Consider the following 22,468-nt stretch of genomic DNA (forward strand, 5'->3'; position numbering starts at 1 on the left):
CAATGCGCTTTACAGGTAATGGGGACTCCCCTCCACCACCACCATTCTCCTGAATGAGCACAGAGATTCAGGACCTCGGTTTTACGTCTCAGCTGAAGGACGGCACCTGATTACAGTTTAGTGTCCCCGTCATTGTACTGGGGTATCAGGACCCGCATGGACTGCAGGGTGAGCGCCCAGCGACAGAAACCAGACGTGTGTCGGGCTCGGCTGTGAGCAGGACAGTGACGTCACGGGGACAAAGTAGAGGAAATCAAAACGGTTCTATAAAAGACCTGTGTCAGCTGTTGGTTTGCAGTCTGGACTCTAAATCCTCCGATCCGATTTTAAATCTCTCTAATACCTGAGCGGCTTCTTCCGAGTATTTATTCGTATACTTATCAGTAGTATGAAGGATGTGACAAATTTATGATTTCTTGGAACAAAATGGTTTTTATTTGCATTCGAAATGAAGCGGAATTTTAGCGCGACACACAAACCCTTTGTCTTTTTTAGATAGTAATTTTTAAACAGACATAAATGTAGAAAACGTGTTTTATTTTAGCACTACAATAGCAGGGTCAGTGGCGTAATGAATAACGTGTCAGGACTTCCATCAGAAAATTATACTGTAGGTTGGACTGCCGTCTGGCTTGTTTCGTTTATACCACTTACATTCTTTTATATAAATGAACTCCACCTGAAAGCTATAGAACACACTTTAGGTAAGTTGTCTGCAGCCTCATGCGAATTTCGACAACTTACCCAAAACACTGTACTGTCTGGAGTTCAGCTCCAGCTCTGAACTCAATTGCAATGAAAAACCATGCATAACAAAACTGGAGAACAGCTGAACTTGTGCTCAGTTCGGTGATGAGGGTTCAGAACTGTCCTTGTTGTAATTAGCACGAACTGCACAGGCTCTGAATCAGACCATGTCAATTAGTCTGATCAGTGTAGGACACGTTAATGTAGAATTATTAATAGGTTTATTAGTTAGTTAGTTCAGGTTTACCCACCTGAACTAATGTAGAATTATTACTTGGTCTGTCTCTTGTTTGTATATAAATGAATGTCTCTGACAACTTAATGTTAGTTTTACGATGTAGGTCAGGTGTTGACATATGCACGAGTATACGAAATGTCTCACTCCTGATTCAACTTATGTTCTATAGGAGATTGGCGATTCCTCCTGTTTCTCGTACAACCATATCAGAACAGAAGACCGTGTCACCCAGCTGTGATTCAAGATCGACTCGCATCTTTATCCCTTTTTTGTTCGTGATCATTATTTTCTTTAGTTATGATCAATATTGAACTTTTTCGAAATGAAATGACAATAATCAAACATGCAGGCAGATTTTTTAAAAGTATTCAGAATTGACAGGGTGCCCCTTTGGAACAGTCGTCAGAAAATGTGAGAAAATGAAAGTTATGTAAGCTCTGACACAAAGCATTGAAGATTGGAATCTGAGTGTAAAAAAGCTACCCGTCTCCCAATGATAGGCAGGGATACACACCATGACTCGAATAGACTCAGCGAACTTTAACACCTATGATATTACAAGTGCTTTGCACGTGTCGAATTTCAAGAAGGAACTACTACAACAGTTGTGGACATAATTCATTACCACCGGCAAAGTCCAATACCGGCAGCTTCTGAGAAAATAATGTTCACTCATGGAATTTGGTCTTTGAACGGCTGGCGGGAAAATTCATTTATACTCCTGTTACACCCTCAGCTGAAACATGTTAAAATAACAACGCAGATTTGTTGGAGAACCTGACAAGAATTATTGGGTTAGCACTGTATGTATTCTGGTATATTTACTTTAATTTTAATATAAATGTAAACATGCATGCTGTATAATCTATTGTAATTTTAAAATATGTTAGCTGAGGATGCGAGGGGGGCTATTATACCTTGTGAAACACGCAAGGAACTGTAAAAAACTGGTATTTGAAAAAAATTGGCGATCACAAGAAAACCACAATTTATGTGGTATTATCAGCAATATCCTTCAAAATCTATGTTCAAATGAAGGATTTAAAGAAACTATGAAAAAAGCAACAGTAATAGCAGAGGATTTTGATTTTTGCTCTTCAAGTCAGTAGATCGATGTAGAGTTGCACCCCTACAAACAGCACAAAGGATGAAACCCACCTCTTTCGTTATTGCTATGTTTGTGCCGGTGAAAGTAGCATTTGTGCTATTGAAAGCATCTCGGAAGATGAAGGTGCAGTCACTTCCACATGTCATGATATCATTAGATCCGACGACAAGAGCTGAAGCCCCCGGCATTTTCCAAGCCAGGAATGTGAGGAAGATAGGCAGGGAGGAAGGTAGCGTGGCCGAGCGGTCTAAGGCGCTGGATTTAGACTCCAGTCTCTCTGGGGGCGTGGGTTCAAATCCCACCGCTGCCAAATGTTAGTGTTTTAAGACCTGCAATACGATCAGTAAAACCACTTTTTGTTAGGCAGCGGGAGGTGTTTAGAGATAGACTTTCTAAAAGACAGGCTTAACATCAAGGCAGAAAAAATATTTTGTTTTCTCAACAAAAATTATTTTTGGCACGTTCAGCTTTATGTAGGGAACAACATCTGCCGAGATCACTTTTGAGGCAGTGCACATGATAGTGTACCAGCAAGTAAATTTAATATTGGCTGTGGTGGTGAGCTGCTTTTGTCTGTGAAACTTTTAATTCTTCACGCCGAATCGTTGGCAGGGGTAATAGCTTATCTTTGAACAGAGCGCTCCATCAGAAATACTTTGTTCGTGCTCAAAAGAGATCAGAGGATTAACTTCATGAATTCACATAGCATACCTTACAGGAAAGATTTAAAAGGGGAATTGATTGTGCTACCTGATGTTGTTCCTGTGGTTTCTTTGGATACAAAGGTGAATGTTCTTTGACGTTCTGCTAGAGTATCCACTGGGTGGGTTTTATCGATAAGCTCGGATAGGTCATCAGTGCTCCGTCTCCGGAAAATAATCAGCACTGTTTTTTCCTGTGCTGTCTTTTAAAACATATAAGATCACGAGTTTACAGATTTCTCCAAATAACAACTATACATTTCAACCCAGCGGTTAGCATTCCTTCAATCCAATAGTTTTACTCTAGGTTAAAAGCAGCGTAATATACAGAGAGATGATATTCAAATATTTCAATGTTCTGTTGGATTACCTGTATGGAGATATCACTCAGAATTCCTAATATGATTTTGAGTTCAGTTTTGCTTTACTACTTTCAGAGTCTTATATTGACCTTGCTGAAGCAGAGAAGTGACATAATCACAAATAGTCTTATTAATATTTCAGTTAAATCTTTTTTTCTGTAGTAACATCAGTTGATATTAATATTAGTCCTGATTTATAATTTTTTGTCATGGTTGATCTTAAATAATTTTGTAATTAGTTTCAGTTTTGAAAAATCATGCAGAGAAGCTACCAAAACGGGTATAGTTCATATAATGATTAATGAAGTAGCAGCATTTTGGGTTGAAAACAAAAAGTATATCTTGGTATGAATCCTAACACTTCATAGACAGCGTTCTAGGACTTCTCGCTTCAGATAAAGTTGTCAATACATCATAGATTTCTACTCAATCAATATCAGCAGTGTTATCACTACCGAACGCTAAATATAGATCCTGGCAATACTTCGTGAGATCTTCGTAAGAAAATCCAAAATACTACGGAAGGAATCAAATTTATATGTTTCTTTGGATCGAGAAGATGATCATTATGAGACTCAAAACATGCCTGTCTTTTCTTTTTTCGAGGACAAATGGATTATTGAGGTGTAAAGATGGGTTCAAAACCAAAATCACCTGCTATCGCTGCTGTTTCTTCAAATCCTTCAACTGATCATCGATATCGAGGAATAATATATAGTTTCTTCAAATCCTTCAACTGATCATCGACATAGAGAAATAATATTATACAATTGTGGTTTTCTGTTAATTGCCAATTTGACTAATTACATCTTCGTTTACAGATGTCTTGCATGTATCACAAGGTATAATAGTCGTCGTGCGTCCTCAGTTAAAATGTACGACAAAAGTACAACATTTATGGTTACATCCATATTAAAATGAAGGTTAATATACCAAGATATTAAAATACAATTGTACAGTCCTAACTTAATAATGCCTGTGAAGTTTTCCAACAAATCCAAACTGTAATTTTGAAATATTATAGCTGAGAATGAAAAGAGAGTACAAAGATCAAATTCAATGAGTGAAAATGCACCAGTAGTTCTCTAAGCTGAGTTTCTTCCCTGAACATGACTTGCTTGCGAAGCACCAAGCAGCCTTGAACGGATCGCGGAAATCAAATATAGAGTACAGATGGATTCAGAGTGTCCTTTCCAACTTTTGTGCAACATTTTCCTTTGATAGGGTGGAGTTGTCTTCACAATCTGGGTTAAATAAAAAGGAGTGACGTCAGTGTTAAACAGCTTTCCTTCTTGGAGAACAATGGTTGTGTTCCATATTTCTAATTATTTTGGTTTCAAGATCGCAATTTAGTGTGAAACATAAAAGCCAGCTGGATAAGCTTTATTAATTTCCCTCATGGGATCAATAAAGTATCTACAGCAGTGGTTCTCAAACTTTTTGGACCAAGTACCATCCCTAATCCAACCAAAGCATCCAAGTACCACCTACAAGTCATCATCTCATAGGAACCCCAGAAATTCTCAATGACCAACATGAGTGTACGTGCACATACTCACACATACATATAATAAATATTATAATAATGAACTTTATTTGATATAGCGCCTTTAAAGGTGGCTTCTCAAAGTATTTTACAGAAAAAAAAACATTAACAACAACTAATAAAAAAGCACCATTTCAGTGAGAGGAGTGAGCCTATTTAGTTGAGCAAAGGAGATGTGAATTAATTTTTCGAGCCTTGATACAATTCACAACAGAGTCTAACAGATATTAAATCGTCAGGCATTTTCTTGACGGCAAAGGTCTCGCGGTGGATGTTGTAATGCGTACATTAATTTCTGGAGCAACCTCTCTAATTCGTGCAACTGCACCGTTATGTCGGCTTGTCATTGCTCTAGCACCGTCTGTACAAACTCAGACGCATTTTATCAAGTCGAGGTCATTCTCTTCGATAAATTCATTCAGAAGCTGAAATATGTGCTCTCCTGTAGTTCCTGTTGGTAGCGGTTTACAGAACAGAAAGTCTTCATGGGACATACCCTCAAACTCGTATCTAACGTAAACGAGCAAATTGGCCAAATCAACTACAGACTCATCTAATTGCAGTGAAAAACATCTGCTCATCTTAACGCGCTCTATCAGTGTACGTTTGATATAATCCTTCATTTCAATAATTCTATGAATGACTGTGTCTTTCAGGGGGAGGGGGGCAGCAGGTCGAGCTGTTTAGCAGCTTTTTTTCCACACATAATACGTGTCAGCTCTTTTGCCAACGGTAAATAAGGTTCTTCAAAAATAGTGTAGCTTACCTGCTTTAGCAATCCGCAAGCTTTTTCCGCATTTCCGTTTTTATTTCCGTATTTATTTAAAGTTTTTATTTCATGCGCATGGGAGCGAAACACAGAGACGCTCGGTGTATTTTTCTCAAATTCGAACAGTTCTTAAATATTTTTCTATCACGCTTTCGTGTGCTCACAAGATTGCCTGCGTTCGTAGCACGTATTTCTATGCATTCCTGTGTTTACAATGTTGGCATTGTTCCAAAATCACGCACATTCTCTTTTCTCCCTATTTGCTGGAGATACAATAGCTTTTTTTAAATACAATTGGTCACTTGCATCCGTAGCACGCATTCCTATAGAGTGGTATAGAATTACAGAGTATCTCTTGTGTCCACTGAAGTATTAGCACGCACTGTATCGTAGTATGTAGGCTGCATATTCGACACGTATTAAAATACAAAATATGAAAACCCATCCCGATTTTTCAGTGCACACTACACAGTTCCAGGGTCATTTGGCGTACCACCTGGTGGCACTCCACGTACCACTGCCGGTACGCGTACCACAGTTTGAGAACCACTGATCTACAGTATCTATAAATCTCTTACACGTCATTTACAATGGCTTTTCAACTAATAGCCCGTGCAGGGATCAAACCCTAGCTGTTGGTACAGTACGAGTTGCGTAAGGCTCTGTAACGCGCAGATGAGAAACTAACCTCTGCTTCTTCATTATATACACAGTGAGCTATATATGCGAGCTTACTGCCTCCTACGGGCTCTGTATTTGATTGCGGTACAAGACCGGCCGTGGAGATAAAGTGAGACGGGTGTGTACATTAAAAGGCTCATAGTGTCCCTGGGAGGGCTCAAACCACCACCCTTTTGGTTAACAACCGAACCACAAAGACTCATGTACAGCTTAACACTTCTCGGTCTCAGTGAAAGTGATACACTCCGTAAAATTTCCAGAGATTCATTTATTTTTAAAGGAAAATCACCAACAGCGGCCGAGATCTACTGGAGTTTTTTCATTCTATACTGCGATTTCTGAAGGGTACTCTGTGAAAATACGAGTTTTGACGAGAAGGGATGGACATATAAGGTCAAAAGGCTTGAGGAATTGAACCTTAAGGTGAAGACTGGGGGTTCAGTAGCAGCAGAACCTGATCAATATCAGTTGACTCCGATATACTTTGAAAATGAACTTGGGGATTTAGAGTCAGACGTGCTACCGTTGCACCATGGGGTACTTAATTAAAAAAAAAATAGAAAAAAAATCAGTGTTCCTGGAACTGTAATTGAGAACAACACCTGCACAAGAGCTGCGCAGGAAGAATAAAATGTGGTCTGGGAAGAAGAGACTCTCTTCGCAGAGCTGCGCTCTTCACAGATTTTTTTTTTGTGAAGCTGATTTGTCTCCTTTGGGAAATTCAACAGCACTGACAACCGTGACTTCATGGCGCAACGGTAGCGCGCCTGACTCCAGATCAGAAGGCTGCGTGTTCAAATCATGTCGAGGTCAGCTGTTACTTTTTCAGGTTCTGCTGGTCCTGAACACGGAATTCACCCCATGCAGTTGAGTTCTATCTGTACACCACATAGATAATCAAAACAAAATAGAGCAGTACAGGACACGCAGTGTGGAGCTCACACAGGCTTACAGTCTCCAGCATTGGAGTGGAGGGGAAAAAAGAACTTTTTTTTTTTTAAGAGAAAAGGCACAGTTCACATCTGCTTAACATCACGTCCAACTTTAGAGACAGCTACATCAGATAATGGAATCCCGGAAGTTTCAGATAACTTTTTTTAATACAGGTTCAAGCAAACCTGAAAGTTAATGAGTTTCCGGACACTTTTGTTTTATTAAAAAGTGTCTGAAGCCTGAAAATGTAATTTGAAAACAAAACCCGCTATTGGACATTAGCAGGTGCTTTTTGTAACGATTTGCTATTTCATGCTGGAAAACAAAGGAAACAGACCCAACGTTTGCTTTCAGGTGCGGTTCATTACATAATATACATCTATTACTGAGGAGCTTGAATAAAATTTACACGAGCCAGGTAGAAGTCGAACCTAGAATCTTATGATCCGAAATCAGACGCGTTGTTTATTAAACCGCTGGCATTTCACATGACCTGAATTCCCCCATAGTGTGCTCAGCGCCGCTACTAGTAATGCACCGCTCCGTCTAAAATTTCAAAGTGAGAAACATGTGTTTTCTGATTTTTTATGAGTTTTAAAATATAATCTCTTTAAATACAGACAAGGGGTTTATGTTTCGCACTGAAATTCCGATTGACTGAGAATTCAAAGAAAGACTGTTTTCTTCCACAACACCGTATAATTATCACATCCACCAGACTCTCCAACCTCTCCAGATCTTGCTGGTCGAGCAATTGCTCCGATAAATTAGGTCACGTATCATGTTAAATCATTTCTTCTCAACACAACATTTCCTGGTGCACGTTTTCTCTATGAAAAAAAGACATTTTTCCGTTGCACGATTTCTCCTTTTTTATCAAAGCGTACAGAAATAAAAAAGAAGAAGAAATAGTGTCGCAAAAGAACTCTGTCGCCCTTGGGAGATGTCAAACGCATTGGACATGAAAATGGCAGATAAAAGCCAGTTCTCTTCGTTTCTCAGTGTCGGGGCTGCTATGTAAAAGAGGCAATTTGCTCTGAGCGCAGGTTCAGCGCTTACTGAACGCAGATGTCTCAGAGCGGTGTGTCCAAGCGGCTGTAAAAGGTGAAGGCTGTCCTGTCACCGTAGCCTAGTTGGTTAAAGCGCTTCTCTATTAAACAAAAGAACCGAGATTCAAATCCCAGCCGTGTCTTTCTTCCTATCTTGTAGTACAGAACGTATCATTTCGGGCAATCACAAAGGGCTTGATTTCGTTAAATGCATGTGTTCATTTCCTTTCTGGAAAACTTGTTTTTGATGAAATTCACACAGCTTGCGAAAAATGAAATTCAATTCTTGGTTATCAGTGCAGAAGAAATATTACAGGCTGGCAAAATAAACGGGAAGAGATTTTTTTTTAACCGAAAACTTGTGATTCGAGAAATGACCTTACCAGTCGGTTAGCGCGTTCGGCTGTTAACCGAAAGGTTGGTGGTTCGAGTCCACCCAGGGACGGGGTTCTTTTGCAATATAAACATTGTCTTCAGTCGATTGGATTTCTCAGCGAAACCTTAACCATTTTAATATTTGCAGGAAATGCGAGTGTTTAACACGTGTCAGGGTCACCGGGAAATGTCCAATAATGCCCAACATTGCAACTCCCCAGAAAACCATATTCACTCAAAAAAAAATATCGTCGAATCTTCATTTATACTCCAGTTATCCAGAATCCTCTGCTGAAATATTTTAAAAATACAATGCAGGTTTGTTTGAGAACTTGACAAGCATTCTTACAATAGCACTGTGCAGTTGGATTTTGATATTTTGACATATTTACCTTAATTTTAAACATAAATACTATACAGTCTATTGTAATTTTAAAATATGTTAGCTGAGGATGCAAAGGGGTGAAAGGGAAAGGTCAGAGGGTATAGTAAAAACAAGGTTAGGATTGGTGGAGGTGGTAGGGGTGTTGATGGTTTTTCTCTTGTCATGGAAATATAACTATTAATTTTAAAGGATCACTTACTGACGTCAGACAGCTGCCAATTCTCCAGACGCGTCTCTGGAAGGATAAACAGTTTATCCTCCGAGGTTCGTCCAATTTGCTAAAATTGTCCGGGTCCGGATGGAGTTTCAGCAGCCGTTCGCGCTCAGGTTTGTGATCCCGGACGAGCCCCCAAATTGTCATGGAAATATAACTATCAAGGAAGCCACAAGAGAGAGTTCTCACCTGAGTAAGGTCTTTATTTCAATATTGCAATATTGGGAGCCCTGCAAAGTGCAACCAGAGACTCAATTTGTTACAAGCAGTACAGGGTTTTTATAAGACGTTGCGCTGTAAAAAAGTTCAGCACTTGGTCCCTTCTAAAACTTCCCCTTTCTCTAAGAGAAAACAGATTACATCATAGAGCGAGAGAAGAAAAACTAGATTTGTTATTCAAAGCTTATCAGTTACTTTCAGCTAATTCTAATGACCCAGACAGCATATATTGTTTTGGTACATTGTCTTCTAAACTAACCTAAACAGTGTACTTTGTTGACGAACTGTTTTCTAAAATTCTGCACGCACTGTAGCACAGCAGTTACATCCTTGAAATATATTATCTAAAAGCACCAATATATTTTTTCAAAGCTCTCTACATTTTTAAGAATCAATTTACTTATTAGATTTCCACTTCACCGGCATCATGCAAGCAAACTACATAAATATGAGAAAACACGCAAGAGAGTTGTCACTCAGAGTGTCGAAGGGTCGATGTATACTGGGGCTCAGTTGAAATGCAACGTCAGGACTTTTTCAAATTATGTCACACGAAGAGAGCACAGCCCTTTCCGCCCTGCCGCGTGTGTCTCGGTAACTCGCTGTGATCGTATAGTGGTCAGTACTTTGCGTTGTGGCCGCAACAACCCCGGTTCGAATCCGGGTCACGGCAGAATAGGGGCGTCTGCTTTTACCACTCGCACGAATGAAGGCAAAAAAAAGCCAATCGATGTGAACGAACGGCGCTTTACAGAGGAGTACTGCCTGACTGGATCGTTCATGAACGACAGAGGCCACTCCGACCTCTTCTCGGTTTTCTTCAATGACTTACTAAGGATCTTCTTCACATTCGCCCATGCAGGGGAAGCCAGTTACACCAAAGCAAACGCAGGAAAGTGCATTTCAAGCAGAGACCAGTAGGGACTTGTTTACACCGAGAGTGGGCGGGGAATGGAACAATGCGCCCAGCCCTGTTGCTGGAGCCGATTCTTGATGAGCTCTTGGGCTCACTAAGAGGCCCCCGCTGGATGCTAATCTTTCTGTTGTTCTTGCAGGTCCTGCGCTGCTTTTGAGCCGACAGAGCTCGTCCTGGTCTGTCGGCACAGCCCAATTGCAAATGATCGGCTCCGCGTACAGAAGGAACGTGCGTTTGGTACAAGAGTGCACGAAGGCACTGGAAATACATTGGGAACAAATGACCGGTTGCTCAAGACCTCTGTGAAGTACAGGAGCGTGCAAAACGAGGCTGTTTCCGCCCGGTCTCGAACCGGGGACCTTTCACGTGTTAGGCGAACGTGATAGCCGCTACACTACGGAAACCTGCAGGGACCACTGCTGGTTTCTCGCTTGCGTTTCGGGCTGAGAAAGGGACGCGTCACTTTAGGCAGGTGGCGCTGGAGAGAGGAACAAAGGTCGCGATGAAACGAAATGCCGAAACCCGGGATCGAACCAGGGACCTTTAGATCTTCAGTCTAACGCTCTCCCAACTGAGCTATTTCGGCAGTGCGCAAAGCCCACAGCCACCTGCTCCAGCCTTCCTGTGTTGTGGCATGAGCGCACCAAGAGTAGCGGGAGAGTGTTGCAGGAACGTCACTCAGAAGGAAAGCCACCCAGCTGCGCCCTCTGAGCTCTGTCCAGCGCATCTTCCTCGCATGGACTCCTGCCTGCGAGGGGCAGGAAACAATTAGCAAGAACAGAACGACACCCCATGGGTGTCTCATGACCGCACCTTAGGTTGTGACACGTGCAGGTGTGAGGGGTTGCCGGGCTACTTTTGAGCAGAGCTTGGGCGGAGGGGGGGCGGGAAAGCAGACAAAGAGGTGACACCTGAAGGTCTGCACGATTACAGCTCTCCGCCGCCCCAGGCTTCCGCTCGATAAGCTACTGGACACACCCGCCCCTCCTCACACAGACCGTGGAAAAGCCCCCGAGTGGGAGGGCTCTCTCTTCCTCCCAGGAGCTCTTGGACAAGACGCACAGACAGGTGTGGGGAGCCGCCGCCTGCAAACACGGCTCCAGGCAGGACTCCGCTCCGCAGGAGCCGCAGAGCAGAGGAGATGGGGGCAGCTTAGCTCCCGTGTAGAGACCTGAGCTGTTGTTGCTGTGGATGCTGTCTTTTCTGTTCTCGGGGTAGGACATCAGGAAGCACATTGAAGCGTTGCGACATGCACTGTACAGATCCCGCCACTACTGGGCCCGATTTCCCCGGATCGAAACCGGGCGGACACAGGCCCGTTTCGTTTGTTGCCACGCACACTGTTTGGGGATTCGCCTAGCGCTGTGATCGAACAGACCCACTCACCTCTTAGTGTGGCGGGATCTGCACAGTGGATGTCGCAGCGCATCCTGCTTTCACTTCAATGCATGTCCTGATGTACCCTGGTCTCCCGCGTGACAGGTGGGGATACTTGCCACTATACTAACGAGGAAGACATCGGTCTCTTCTTAGTGTGCAAAACACTTACTTGCAGCATTGTGGGTGCTGTGGTTTAAATGCTATTGGTTTGTGAACAGAATACCCCTATTCCAGTGCATTGTGCCACATTAAATAAACACACGAGAAAAAGAGATTCAGAACGCAAAGCTGTGTCAGTGTTCTGTGTAAAAAATCGGTTTGAACATCATGGGAGCTGTTTTTAATAAGCTGCTGAGTAAAGAATATTTTAATCTTCCTGCTGTCAGTAGTATTGTGCATATAGTTGACTCTTACCTGAATGAAAACAGGACGTAAAGGAAGGGTTTCAGAATTCAGACAAAGCTTTATTCCCGTGCTTACAGTCCGAGTAATTGGAGACTGCGCTATTCTGTTGCCTATGGTCATATACGGGTTTTTCGCATGAAGCCGTATTGAACAGCATTTCTCGCGTTGTGAACTTGTGTATACAGCGGTCCCCCGGGTTCCACTTAGTGCGTAATTACGCATCGATGAAAAACCGGAGGTTTAAAAAAAGATAATTAGCTCACTGATACTTTGATGTAGAGGCTGTGGAAATATCCACGTCGTGGTCTTTAAAATGCACTTGGTTTGAAGGCGTTCTGTGCTTCCGTTGCGAAGATATGGACAAAAGAATATTCGTGCTTGGTCCAAAAACTGTAATATAAACGAAAAAGTAAAGGCTGAGAAAGCATTCACAATGTATTTTATGCACAAAGCAAGTATTCTCGCGAATCTAAGAGGTTTCGTGTAAACGCTACAGGCGTGGCAAAATCGTTTTCGAACTTCAAGCTAACTTTACCCCGGTGTTTTACGCTGCTCCTTTCTACACTGAACTGGTCATTTGGACACCGTAAGACAAGAGAGACACATTTCTATGTAATCAGGAAACCAGGAATCCTAACCGTTAGCCCGTTAGTGCCACAGAAAAAAAAACGTTTCAGCAAGATAAAATTGCAGGGTAAACACATTTTTTTCTTTTTCGTAGCGCTTGTGTTTTGTTTGATTTAGCGAATTTTATACACTTTATTTCTGACACATGACTTAAAAGGCTGGTAGAGTATATTTAATACAAAAGCGCTGAACAACAATTTTCATCTACCGTATTGTCATGTTTTTTAAAAAAGCAAGTTAAATGCATGTATAGTAAATGTTTTTTTTTCATATAATAGTGTTTATGGTCTGATAAACGTAATTCATTATTTAACGGACATTTGGTATAATTAAAAAAATACTCATTCACGAATGTAAACATTTTTTACAATAACGTGTTCTATTATACATGCAGCAATATCACCAGACAGTTTAATGGTCTGTCGTCCTTTTACAGTTCTGGGTTTTATTCTGTCTTCAGATGCACCAGATGTATTTTTAAAATACGTAAATAACAATTCTGGTGCAGCAAAGCATTCTGATTAATTCAGATTCACTCTTCACGTGTGTTATAGATATCATATAATGTTTTTGTATCCACGCAAAATCTCGCATGAAGTTGATAAACTTTGCTTGTAACATATTTAACAAGGCACAGTGCCAAACTATTAAAATACATCAGAAAAGAACCCGAACTCATCTAATTGATGTATTTGAAACGAACGGGTGGGAGACTTTAATATGGCGTTCTGGAAATTCACTTTTAGGAGTTTTCGGAAGTCTGGACCCAGATATACAGTGAGGGAGGAGTGCTTGACTTCCTGCTTTCAGCTCGTGCATTGTTTCTACGTGTGAAAACCAACAGAGAGAGCTTTATCGGTTCACAGAAACGTCCCAGCAGTTTTCTAGGTTAAGATGGAAGAATAAATGTAATAAATGGAGATGTTATTGCTGCTGGGGAGTATGAAGGCGGTTTAGCGAGGCGGTGGCGTGTGGAGGGAGGAGACGCGCATTCCGCACGGGCAGCGCAGAGCAATGAGTCACACCTGCTGCGCGCTGAGTCCTGTCCTATATAACCGCTGAGCCCGGACACAGCCTCTCCAGCCAGTGCTGGAGTTTTTTTTTTAAATAATACTTCAGAAAGTGCAGGAACTGACTCTCTTGCTCAGTTGAGGCTATAGGAATCTGTGTTTCTCTCAGGCTGTCAGGAATAGCGCTTATTATATTTTTTTCTCAGGCTAAACAGTATCATTGGGCTGAATTTCAGTTAAACGCCTAGTTTAGAAAGATCAAGAATGAGTTAGGGAAGACAGAGGTGGAGACTAATGGAAGTTATGAAAGCCATTAATGGGTTGTCTCTGCTTGAGCTTGATTTAGACCTTAGTAGTGCAAAGTCTAGGGGTTAATTGCAACAAACTGAAAGTGAAGTACTAACAGGCGTTCAACCCGTGTTTAGTACGCAGCTGTGGTCTGAAGTTGTGCTCCACCTTAAGTCCAATTGCAATGAACGTTGCTATTGTGCTTAGTCCAGCACCGTACTAAACCTGTTCTCAATTGCAACGAACACAGAGTAATAGTTGTTGCCCTCTAGAAGTGACTAAACTAGTGAATTATTTTAAACCACCTCTTAATATGGCTTGAGCAACTTAGTACCATACTTGGTGTAACGATGAATTGCATTAGAAGGCTCCAGAATATAGTGGAAATAATATCGTTACCACGTACTGAATTTATGCATCCGTCGCTTGAAAACATTGTAATATTTAATTAAAATTGCTTAACACTCATACCACATTTATTCATAATGAAGCTGATTAATATGTGTATTTACAAAAGTGACATTTACTAATTATGTTGAATGTTAATCATTACTAGTAGCTGTGAAGTTTAAGGTGCTAGGGAGTGAAGAGAACAGAACTTAAACTATTATTTATATAAATGTAGCGTGAGGCTTTAATGTGTTCTATAAAATCGAGGAGTCAACTGGATAGATTTGTTAAATATTTTAGTGATGGGTCTCCGTATTTGTGGTTATCAGAGGAAAGCAGGGATGAGGAGGAAATAGGTGGCACCCAAGCATGTTAAAGGAAAAAACTCGGAATCTTAAGTGATTTATTATGGTTTACAGTCCCTTTTCTGTCCTGTGGCTGTGATCCAATGACTGTGTTGAAACAGCCAGGGTTGTGCTAGCTCTTGATGGACTGGTATGCAAACCAAATGACAGACAAGCAAAGCAATGTTTTACAATTCTGAAAGCTCGTTCAATGTGGCTTCTTGTGTTTTTATGACTCCTGTTATAGTGCTGGTCTTGTAATGTTGTTGGATTGTGCACAGGTGTCAGAAGATACCGTTATAAAGGATAAGCATGAGTTAGCAAAACAACACGCCAGCAAGCACTTCCCCACTTTGAAAGGAAGATGCTGGAACTGATTCTGAGAAGGTCAGACGAACAATAATTGTTGTATTTATTTGCTCAGGTAGTTTTATAAGTTTAATTTTCAGTAAAGTTCTGTTAAAAATAAATTAATGTCAAATTAATACAGTAGTGTCCTGTCTCAAGCCCACAGCTGCAGTTCTCATTTGTTTTGTGACTTATTGCAATTGAGTATCCCTCATTTGGTGAATTGTAGCCTCAATGCAATTCTTACATTTTAAAACTATATTTAAACTAAATTTCCTGACTAATTTTAAACAAGAGACAAAGTAATTAGCGTGGTCTATGAATTAACCTACTTATCAGATGCAATGTTCTGATGCACAGTCCCTTGCAATTCGGGCTAAATAGTACAACAACAATGCTGAGCCCTGTGAACTGGATTAAGCACAAGATGAGCTGAGCTCCAACTTGGTTCCAAATGTTTATTAAGCACAAGTTGAGCTGAACTGAAAGGAAGACATTGGAACTGACTAGAAAATAACTTAATTTGAAATGTACGCTCCTACTGATACAGGAGAGGGAGAAAATCAAAGTTCTGAAAAGTAAGCACAAAGCACACCCTGCTAAAGAAATGTATTGCCTTAAAAAAAATGCTTAGGTCAGAGGAACAATTGTTTTTTTTTTGCACAAGTTTAATTTCCAGTTCTGTTAAAAATTAAACTTAACTTTACTGGTTATTAGTCGGTGTGTTTTGTAATGATTTAGCTATAATGATGTGTCCACTTATTCATCTGGAGTGTTAAACAAAATTAATGCTGCAATAATACAGTAGTGTTTAATTTCAAATGCACAGCTGTGGTTCTCATTTGTTTCATGACTAATTACAATTGGGTATCTCATTTAATAATGACGTAGCCTCATCAGGTGAATTGTAGCCTAAATGCAATTCTTAAATTAAAAACTAACTGATTTGTCAGGAAATTTAGTTTGAATATAAAGAAGAAACAGAAAAGTAATTGTATATTAATGTGGCCTATGTATTATTCTACTAATCAGAAGTGTTCTGATGTACAGTCCTCTCCAGTTCGGGCTAATTAGTTCAACAAGGCCAAGCCCTTGGAACTGGATTAGGCACAAGTTGAGCTGAGCTCCATCTTTGTTCCACATGTTTTTGCTGCAATTGAACTCGGAGCGGGAGATGATCTCCAGAATGTACCGTACTAACTTAGCACGCGGCTGTGTTTTAACTTGGGATGTCCATTGCAATTGACCCTGTGGGTTTATATACATGGGTTTCTCTGCATACACTACCATAAGGGAGGAATGGTGAGTTGGAGGGAGGGCACCAGTTTGGTTTATCAAGAATACACCAAACTGAGTAGAACTACAGATCCAACCATTCAAAATTTGCAGTAAATAGCAGTGCTTGTTCTGCAAAGAACTGTAGGATATAGCATGATGTATCAAAGTAGGGTGAAATATCTTGTAAAACCGCCAGGCGGAGCTATGAAAGCTTAATGTCTCATGTGCAGCATTTGCGCTGTTGCTAGAAAATGTATTTCTAAATATCACAAGATGTTCAAAGTTAAGTGGTTTATTAATAACAGCTAATCATTTCAAACTGCTTGTATTCTAAAATTGTATTTTGTTTGCGGGTGATTTGTCACTGTTTTCACAAACTTCAATTTATTAAACATCTTAGATATGGTGTTCCAGACCTCTGTTTACTTTCTGAAACTCCATCGATATTTCCTGTTTTCACACAGATAAGAATAAACTGCACGTGCAAATCTTTTCACAAGTGTAAAGATGTTCTGTGCTCAATAGCTCTTTAACACAGTACACATTATGTCATAGCTTTCTGAAGTCTGACAATCGTAAAAAGTTACCAAATAATATTGGTGAAACTGTTACCTGTCCTGGATAAAGCAATTAGAAAATAGTTGGATTTACACTTGTAAGAAAATTTCTGATTTTAATGGGACATGTTTAGTCTTTTCTTTTCAGCTTGAAATTAACTCTTGCCTACTATGTATATTCCATTGCAGCCATTTTAATGCAATGCAGCTCCATACTTCTCACAAAGTCTAGGCTAGGTGTTACACCCCACTGTGTTTATGTAGATTAGACAGTTCTACTTGGGGAGGGGAAGGAACTTTCAGTTTTCTGGTGTCATTGTTGGCCTTTAACATAAGGCAATCAGCAATCAAATGTCCTGTTTTTTCTTAAGTTGAACAAAGATGTGCCACATGCATACAGTGTCATGTTGTATATTTTTAATGCTACTACAGTACAGCTTGTGGGAAATACATTTGTCCTGTATCAAAGTTTAACTTACCCTACATTACAAACTGAGTGAATTCAACAGAATCGACGGCTAAAAGCAACATGTCAAAATGTTCCCAAAATAACAAAAAGTGAACGAGTTGAGGATTCGATAATAGAGTAATCATAACAATAACTCCCGAGTTGTTTAATGCAATCCAAATGAAAGAAGGACACTTAAATAAACATGAAAAGACTATTTGTTCATTGACGAAAAGTAATGTCGCACTCTCTCTTGTTTAATCTGATTGTTTTATTGCTGCACAGACTAAAACCAGAGAGAAATAGCACCTCTTTCTTTGAAGCATTTTGTTTATCCTATCATGTATCGGTTTCCAATCATACAAAGTAAGTTCTGAGAATCTCCAATTCAACATACCTATGTTTTCCTGGAGAATGCAAAGCCCTTTTGCCTCTGGACCAGTCAAAATTTATGGATGTGGTTCACCCCCAGTCCCAAAATTGCTAAACAGAAGAGTGGCGTAGCGGTCGGCTCTGGCTGTCCCCTCTGTGCCGACACACTGCACATTCAATCTCTCCTTCTCTTGACTGATGGGCAAAAGGTGGACATCTGGGAGAACTGTACGTGGCATCTGTGAGTTCTGCTGTGTAGATGGTGCTTCCTGAGGGGAGAGAGACAGTGGGGACGGCACCAGCCAATTCATTAGTGGTGGTGAGCAGAGAGGACAGGATGGAGTGTCCTGAAGGGGTGTGCTCTGCTGGGGGTGGAGAGTCGTATGGAGATACGCATTGCACCAGGTACAGCAACCTGTGTGGCAGGGAGGGGCACTTTTCAGGAGATGAAGGTCTGTTTGGAGACGGCTGACACCCTAGTGTTTGACTGCTGGAACATACAGATGCAGCCATTCAAAATGCGTGGGCGATACCGCATTATTTTCCAGTACGCTGTACGCAGTCTACCGCGAGTTACCGTAAATTCTCCTATAATACGGCAAGCAAAATTATAGTATCCGGAATTTCCGCAAGGTGGAGCTAATAAACTCAACCTCTCATGTTTGAGCTGTCGCCATCAAAGTCTTTAACGAAGATATTACTAATAGTAGTAATAATGAATGACCTTGGACGAGCTGTAAGTGTAAACTCAAAGTATTGGCCTGGTCAACATTCTTTTTTTCATTGACCGTCTTTGTAAAAGTAACACCACAGCATTTCGCAATCATGCATTTGTTTCCAATCATGCAAAGTACAGTAATTTTTGAGAATCAATTCACCATGCCTTTCACATGCTCATAAAAGAGATTGATTTAGGAACCTAAACATATTACCGTATGCAAACTGTACTGTATACAGTATGTATATGTATATTTAATGTCTTAACTGTGCCCTTTAAGTATTGAATATTTATATGGAATTTTACCACTGAAGGGAAATCTTAGTGCCTGAGCATAAAAAGAATAGGAGCATACTGCAACGCGTGTGAAGGCCATAAACGATATTAATTTTTGAACTTAAACATACAGTATATGGCTGGTCTCGGTACTTTAAAGAAAACATACACACCAGTATTCCATTTCTCACTAAACATTTTAAGCATCGAAGTCTTTAACTAACGTGATACCGGAGTCAACAAGCATACTTTTAGAATTCGATTAAAAGGGAATATAATATGGAATCGTGTATCTCAAGAAATTAATAACGATATGATTATAGTCGTGTACTGCGACAGGGCTGTGTAGGGCTGTTTCGCCTCTCTCTTCATGTGACTTCCCTTGTAGCCCACTGGTCTACGTGCCCGATTTCCAACTCACGGGCTGTGTGTTCAAATCCAGCTGGTGCTGGACTTTTCTTTTAACAAACATTTCTTCGAAAAAATAGAATAGCAATATTATGGACAATCAATTGACTTTTATATTTCAAAATATCACAACATGATCGATTCTAAGTCATTTTTGATAACAATGAATAGTCACCTTCTTCCCTTCTGACAACGGTCCCTGCTTCTGATTCCTGCTTCTATTGTGTGTGTGTGTAATAGAGTAAATTTTTATAGAGAAATGGAGGCTGGACAGTATGCGTTACAATATAAACATTTATATTGATTTAAATCGTGTTTTGATTTAAATCGAAAACGCATGTTTAATTATATGTGTTTTTTTAATCATAATCAGGCTAATGCAACATAAATTGATACAGTATCTTTGTCTTCTAAGTATCTTAATAAACTTTCAGCATAGCTTTCTACCCGTTTAGATTTATTTTTCTTGGGATTTTGGGATCAAACGTGGAAGGATTAGATTGTAATCGTTTTTTATTTTTCAAATACGTTTTAGAAAAGTGTAATCTATACCTGCCCAGACTGTACGCCTTCCTAAACCCCGCCCTGACCACTTTCACTCCTGTCCTGCTCTTCCCCGCGCACCCCAGCCGGGCACTCTTCGGCCTCTGCCCGGGACGAATGTATATTTTGATCTTTACATCCGGCGTGGCACCGAGGGAGCGTCTGCATTTATAACTTAGTTTTTAAAATTAGTCAAGCAATATGAAGCATCTCCTTTTACTTTTAAGTCCCTTAAATACATTGAGCACAGCTTTCTCACCACTTAAGATTACTTTTTGATACCATCCTTACACAAAGCAGGAACTTTCCGATGACATACAGTACAAGTGGAAAGATTACAGATTTTAATCGTCTTTAATTTTGTTACGTTATACGTTTTAGGAACATTTCATCTAAACAAACACCACAAAACTATTCTCGATTGTATTTCTGAATGTTATGTTACATCTACAGTAGTTCACTGCTTTAAATACATCGAATTAAGAAAGTTAGATGTAGCACTTTAGATCTTTTTTTCTGAACCAGGGAAAATCATGTTTCTCTATAACAATAATAAAAAACATTATTTTACATATCACCTTTAAAAGTGGCATCTCAAAGCAAAAAAGTAGATGGGGAAAAACAGTTAAAAGGGACCAAAGTAAATACCAGACAAACGCAAACGCGTTTTTAATAGAAATGCTTTTATTCATTCAGCAGAGAGTGAGAGGGACATCCAGCAGAGAGAGACACACACACACAGGTTTCCATTGACAAACGTAATTGTTTTTTTACATTCCTCTTGTCTAACAGGAATGTTTTGTTTCTGGACAAACTGTTAGACGAGAGGAAAAGAGCACCTCCTTCTACGAAGCATTTCGTTGATCCGATCACGAATTATTTTCCAGTCGCACAAAGTAAGGGTTGAGAATCTCCGATTCACCATGCTATTAATGGTTTCCCGGAGATTGCAAGGCAAGGCACTTTTGCCTCTGGACCCATCGAAATTTACAGACGTGGTCCACCCCCAGTAAATTTCAAAAGTCACAAGATTTCGAAACACGAGGGCGGCGTAGCGGTCGGCTCTTGCTTTCCCGTCTATGCCGATGCACTGCAAGTACAACCCCCCCTCCATCTCCTGAGTGATGGGTAGCAGTTGGACATCTGGGAGAATTATTCGTCCCACTGGCGTCTGTGAATTCCGCTGTGCTTCCTGGGGGGAGATAGACGGCGGGGACAGCATCAACCAATTCCCATGCGGTGGTGAACGGAGAGGCCGGGATGGAGTGTCCTGAGGCGGTGTGTGCTCTGCGGGGGGCAGAGCTTCCGCCAGGCATTGCAACCTGCGCGGCGGGGAGAGGCACTTTTCGGGAGACAGCTGCTCAACTGTTTGACTGCTGGAAAATACTGTCTCCTTCCTCTGCATTTTCAGGAGTGTCTCTAGCCTCCCAGTCCTCCCCAGTAATGCATCGTACTGCTCCCGCTGCTGCCGAAAAGTCTCCACACAGGTGCTGCTTCTACAGGTTGGCACCCTGGCCAGTGGCCGAGAGCAGAGACCCACGGCCTGTGGCAAAATAACATAATTCATGTAAGAAATAAAGTCACACAGTAGTATTCATCAGTCGCGGAACAGAAGTCAAAATAAACTTTTATTTTTTTCCGTCTTACCGCTTTCTTTTTTACTGTCCTGGTGGTAGATCGTTTCGCCCGTGCGGTGTTTTCTTGAAGAACAGGCTACGAAGAAATAATTATAATTGAATTTAAAATTCAAAACGGCAATAATACCTTGTAATATACGCTGTAATCACGTATTTCAGATGAAGTCTGCTGTATTTGCTTACCCTTCGCTCTTTGGAAGCTGGGGCGGCAGAAGCACCCCGTCTCTTCCCGTAAAAGGTCTTGGTCTCCATACTGTACTGTGGTCGCTGTAGTGCAGGTTCGCAGTTTTTTTTGTGATGGGAGCTCACCCAATCCCTTGGTGTATTTATGCTATATTCACATGTACGGCTAGAATGTTCATTGTCTTCCAATGAAAGGCGGGTGCCTCTTGCCAAAGTCGGGAGACATTAGAGGCTTGCCACACCCGGACTGTTAAACCAACGCATTAGCACGTCAAACCCCATTGAGGAGCCGGGCGCAATAATTGTTTTGTCCCTTGATTTACTGATCTGCATTAATTATGGAAATCGAGTTCCTGCTCTTTGCAGACGACCTGGTCCCGCTGTCGCCCACAGAACAGAGGCTGCGCCAGAACCTGGCGCTGCTGGAGCAGCACTGTCAGACCTGGGCGCCGACAGTCAATCTGGACAAGACCAGAGTTATGGTTTTCCAGAAAAAAAGCCAGACCTCAGGGAAACAGGTACAAATTCACACTTAACAACACATTAACACCTAACAACGGGAGCAGGGACGAATAAGGCCAGTACCCACTATTGTTAAACATACAGAAAAGAATATTAAAGTATTGAATATTAGTATTGGCTTTAGTATTAGCCATACAGAACATTAAAGTGCCCCTTTTCCATTCAGCAGGTGCCTGAGCCGCTGTGTCCTATCTTCTGACAGTCACCGTTGTGAATGTCTGTAGAGTGTATCTTATTTTTAGTACTAAAATAAATACTTAGTACTTTAGTATTAAGTACTAAAATACTAGTACCGAGGGAGCGTCTGCATTTATAACTTCGTTTTTAAAATTAGTCAAGCAATATGAAGCATCTCCTTTTACTTTTAAGTCCCTTAAATACATTGAGCACAGCTACTCACCACTTAAGATTGCTTTTTGATACCATCCTTACACAAAGCAGAAACTTTCCGATGACATACAGTACAAGTGGAAAGATTACAGATTTTAATC

The 22,468-nt window shown here is 40.8% G+C and overlaps 5 non-coding genes across 5 annotated transcripts; 3 read left to right on the top strand and 2 right to left on the bottom strand.

The window, feature by feature from the left end:
* The first annotated feature begins 2,321 nt into the window (after positions 1-2,321).
* Positions 2,322-2,403, top strand: trnal-uag (transfer RNA leucine (anticodon UAG)). The gene has a single exon. It is a non-coding gene; the product is annotated as a tRNA-Leu (tRNA).
* A 4,490-nt stretch (positions 2,404-6,893) lies between these two features.
* Positions 6,894-6,965, top strand: trnaw-cca (transfer RNA tryptophan (anticodon CCA)). Its single transcript has one exon. It is a non-coding gene; the product is annotated as a tRNA-Trp (tRNA).
* Positions 6,966-9,928: 2,963 nt separating this feature from the next.
* Positions 9,929-10,000, top strand: trnah-gug (transfer RNA histidin (anticodon GUG)). Its single transcript has one exon. It is a non-coding gene; the product is annotated as a tRNA-His (tRNA).
* A 574-nt stretch (positions 10,001-10,574) lies between these two features.
* trnav-aac (transfer RNA valine (anticodon AAC)) lies at positions 10,575-10,647 on the bottom strand. The gene has a single exon. It is a non-coding gene; the product is annotated as a tRNA-Val (tRNA).
* A 109-nt stretch (positions 10,648-10,756) lies between these two features.
* trnaf-gaa (transfer RNA phenylalanine (anticodon GAA)) lies at positions 10,757-10,829 on the bottom strand. The gene has a single exon. It is a non-coding gene; the product is annotated as a tRNA-Phe (tRNA).
* Positions 10,830-22,468: the final 11,639 nt, after the last annotated feature.

Source organism: Lepisosteus platostomus, chromosome 5 (assembly GCF_059453375.1).
Source record: "Lepisosteus platostomus isolate fLepPlt1 chromosome 5, fLepPlt1.hap1, whole genome shotgun sequence".
In the NCBI taxonomy this organism is placed as follows: Eukaryota; Metazoa; Chordata; class Actinopteri; order Semionotiformes; family Lepisosteidae; genus Lepisosteus; species Lepisosteus platostomus.